Source organism: Hippocampus comes, unplaced genomic scaffold, assembly GCF_001891065.2.
Source record: "Hippocampus comes isolate QL1 unplaced genomic scaffold, H_comes_QL1_v1.1 scaffold64, whole genome shotgun sequence".
Taxonomy (NCBI): domain Eukaryota; kingdom Metazoa; phylum Chordata; class Actinopteri; order Syngnathiformes; family Syngnathidae; genus Hippocampus; species Hippocampus comes.
The window spans coordinates 508,075-512,791 of record NW_017842053.1 but is presented as its reverse complement, the minus strand read 5'-3'; positions in this window follow the sequence as shown (position 1 = coordinate 512,791).

The window sequence follows — 4,717 nt, the reverse complement described above, 5'->3', positions numbered from 1 at the left end:
AGGTCTCTCTCTCTCTCTCTCTCTCTCTCTCTCTCTCTCTCTCTCTCTCTCTCTCTCTCATTGTATGTGATGCTCTCTCGCTCTCATTCCCTTTGTCTCCTCATTGAGCCACGGGTAAACAGTTAGTGCGGAGACATTGATTTAAATCCCGTCTAAAAGGCGACGAGGGAGTGTTCGGCCCTTGACAAACCGGTCCATATTAAAAAAACTAAAACGAGAACAATTGTCGCCAGGTGGGGTAAATGAATGGATAATGAATGAATGAATGAATCAAGGGTGCAGCACGACGTTTTGTGGGGGTAATGTACTGTGTTCCTATTGGCTCTACGGTTAGTTGAGATGCTAATTGTATGGTAAACAGGCTATAACTACCTAGCCGCTGGGTGAGGCCTGGCCTGGTAAAATGCTACGATTTGGTGGACACTTCCATCTGCCGTAGGATGACAGTATTGCACCCTGTTTGTCATGGTGGTAATATCCCCCCCGCCCCAATTCACCCCCGGGCCACACAGATAATCAATGGCACCCCTGGTTAGGGTGTGGTAAAAGCATTAAAATCACTTCCATTTTTGACAGAATCATACTCTCATATTAAAAAATGGAGAAACTGTTATCCAGAAACAGAATCAAGCTCCGCCCACGGCCATGTCCGTGACCATACCTCAACCCATTGAAAAACCTGTGGAGTGAGCTGAAAAGCAGAATGCAGAGGACAATCAGTATTAACAATCAGTTATTTAAATTAAACAGTAAATTAAATTAACAATCAATATTTTTGACGTCCCCTTTACAGTTGCTTCGTTATTTATATTACTAATGTCATATGTGGTGTACGTGAGTGCTCCTGCCGCTAGGTGTCAGGCCATACCAACATATCTGAGCAGGTGCACTTGTGGCGCATGATGTATGAAGTCAGGTGCAAAGAAACTCATTCCATATAGCCTAGTCAGATTACGGCAATTGAGTAATTTTATATTTATATAAAATGTATATTTTTAATACGTGCTAACGTAATTTAACAACGCTACTATTTTACTTTAGTCGACTTTGTTCAAAGTATTTTTAAAGACAAATTAATCTCGAAAATATTCATATTTTCAATTCTGTTTATTTTACCATTGAGTCGCAATTTTTATTTATTTTCTTAGCATTTTGTCAAATTATTTATTTAAGGGTCAGAAAATGATCTTTGTACGGACTTTAAACAATATGAATATCACGTAATATCCCCCTCTGTATTTTTTTAAGTACACGGTTACTTCACCCCACATTCCATCCCATGCTGTTAGAAAAGTAATTGAGTCGCAAGTCCTCTTGAATAAGTTTTACTCAGGTCATTTTCTAAACCTCCAAATTGAACTGTGGTGAAGTACAGTTTCATCAAACGAACAGTACTTTGGCTCAAAGACAATATTTTAGTATTAGGCTTTTCACTTCTGCATAAAGTTGAAAAATACTTGAATGTGCTCAAACCAACAACTAAAATGTTTACAGTCAGTTCAATCACTCCTACAGTAAAAATAGATCCATTCACTAAGACTGTCCTGTGAATACTTTTAGCCAAGCTACTTGTCTGGTGCTGTGTCAGCAGCGAGGCCCCAGGAGTAACAATGGACTCAGCATGACACCACGTATCACAATAAGTGATGATTATGGGACCTGAAAGCCACTAAGAACATTCTTGAAGGAATCCGAAGTTTATTTTCCACCATCCAGAAAGTAACAAGGCTCTCTGGCTCTTCATTTTTGCCCGAATAAATGTCATGGAAAAATATTTTGTCTAAGATGATGTTTAGCGATTGCAAAAAGAAAAAAAAGAAAGAGATGTGGTCGTTTCAGAGGCACAAAATAAGGGGAAGGAGGGAAGGTGTGTGTGTGTGAGTGTGTGTGTGTGGGGGGGGGGGTGTCAGACAGTGAATCTTGGCATGAATCAGGGCATTTTTGAAATTCTGCACATCTGATCCCAAAAAGGATTGGCTCCCAAACATAGCAGATCTTATCTTTCCTGAGTGCAAACAAATGGAATCGTCTAAATTACTTCGCTATTTTTCTTACAAGTCACAGTGAGATATTTAGCTGATAGGCTTCTATTTTAGATCTGATAATATTTACAAGGCCCACATCAACTTGCACACTCAAACAATGAAATCCAATGCTACCTCCCTCCTGGGGAAACTGGTTAACTTTCAAGTTCCTCTACTTTCAAATAAGAAATGTCTTTAAAATATGTAGTGCCCCCTCCCTCCCCCGACATATTTGTAGGACCCTTACTCTGGTATTTTCTTGGGAAAAAAAAACTTCCTGCCGTCATTTTTTGGCATCTTGTTACCAAAGGACTATGTTGAAATGAGTTGAGGACCTTCATGTAGTGATCTGCTGCCTTTCTTGTGGCATTTATAGGCAATTATAAACCTATTGTGAAGAATTAATCACTTGCAGATTTTCTCTAAAATAAGTCTTCAGAGCGATACTTCACCTAGTGTTGTTTGGTCGATTTTGCTGGACTCAGTAGTGTTGAACAGGGAATAGGTAGTGTACAGAATTTAGATCTGGGTTTTTTTTTCATTAAATGCAAGGAGAAGAAGCAGAGAATATCGACAACAATACTTGTCGTTCCGTGTGTGTTAACATGGCATTTGTTTGAAGGTTTAGAATTACCGAACACTTATGCTAATTCCATCGATGGCCGTTCTTCGTGGATGTTAGCAAGAAGCTAGCACGCTTCGACGAGAATGTTATACGTATTGGTTTGGTTGAGGGACTAATGTTTAGTTTACAATGTTTTGTCTCTTTTGTTTTAAGTGTCAATCAAACAGTAAACCTTTACTGGAAATGAAAAATGAAACACTTGTTTTAAGAAACTAAGCTGGCAAGAGTAGGGAAAGGCATTCAGGTATACCTAAAAAAATATTTTCGGAAGTTAAATGTATTTGGCAGGAGTTAAAGTACAATAATGGAAAATAATCTATAATAATTGAATTGGTTAGCTGAACTGTAAACTGGACATCTTTTTCTGTATTTGAATTTGTCGATTCCACTCTATTCCTGGGAAAGACTTCCACTCTTCCTAACCTCGGCGCATCCGCCCAGGGAAAATTATTCATGCCTGGGATTCCAACGCTGCACCTGAGCTGCAATGCTGCGGAATGTAATGGGCACTGACACTGACTGGTTTAATGAGTGCATGTACACCCAGGGCCAAATGCAATTACATGCTCCCACAAGCAAACATCAATAAAAAAAGAGAGAGAAAGAGCGACGAAAGAGTGAGAAAGACAGCCAGAGACAGCTGTGAAAAGCCATTAATACCCGCAACTGTATTTAGCGGACCTACTGAGCAGAAGAGAATAAATGTTTCACATTGAACACTATATTTGAGTATTCTGGGTTTCGATGCACTTCTATCAGTCCGTGAACCTCAGTTTCTGGGATGGCGACCCCGAGCAGGAAAAACGGTGGGTGCAATAATGAAATGCCTCCAATATGTCAAAATATGAGCTGTCAGTATGATGAAGTGCACTAATACACCATTACAAACGACAAGCTCAATAACAAAGCTGCTAAATTAGTACCTCTGTTACAGTGTCAATCAAAATTGAGCCTCATCAACGTTTCAAAGGCAGAATTGCTGTTGGACTCGATCCTTTTGTGTATCTAAAGTTTTAGCTGATGAGTGTCTAAATTTGGCATGGTCCTCTGTCTGAAAGCATGATCGTAAAGTATAAAATGAGGGATAAGAAGGAACTGATAGTTGCTTGAGAAAAAAAAAAAAAAGCTGTTAACGCTTGGCAAGGCAGCAGCATGCACCCTGCTCGGACAAGTCAACAAAACCTTGCTGGTATGCCGAATATTTTCGGTAGGCATAGATACGAGGCCGCCGAGGAATTTGATCAGGCGACGAGCCAGCCAGCCAGCCAGCCAGCCAGCCAGCCTCCAGCTCATTGTGATTACCCAGCAGTCCCGGCAGCAGCAACAGCAGCACACCCTTAAGCTTCTTTTAACTGACTGGCGCATGCAGAGCCTTCCACCCCACTCCTCACCTGCCCTCACCTGCTCGTCTTGATGGCTGTCACTCATGCATGAGCTCACGCCCATGCATGCAGTGGCCATTCAGTAAAAAAATATGGAGGGGTAAAAAAAAAAGAAGAGTCGGGGATATACAGTGCATTAGGTACGCTCAGACAGATGTTCCAGACCAGGTAAAAAGTTTTTAAAAAGATATTGATTAAGCCACAGGTGTCAAAGTCAAGGCCCGGGGGCCAGATCTGGCCCGCCACATCATTTTATGTGGCCCGCGAAAGCAAATCAAGCATGTCAAGTTCCATGATGCTTGCTAAAGTCTGAACCAAAATTTCAAACTGTCATATGTAATCCAAAATAACAGTCATTATTCTTGACTTCTGATTTTAAAACTAGTTATTCATCTATTTGTTGTGCACTGTGTATGTAATATGTGGAGGGGATTAAACATTTATATGGTTTCCCAAAATTCATAACGGCTCTCCAAAGGAAACCGTAACTACAATGTGGCCTGCGACAAAAATGAGTTGGACACCCCTGGATTAAGCCATAAAATTATTTTCCATTTTAGTTCTGTGATATGAGCTTTTTATTGGAATTTTTATTTTCGTTGAACATTTGCTAAACAGGAAATACAGTATCCCAATGACATTCTAAACCTTTTTCAAGGACGTCCTGGCCAAGAGGCAGCAACAAC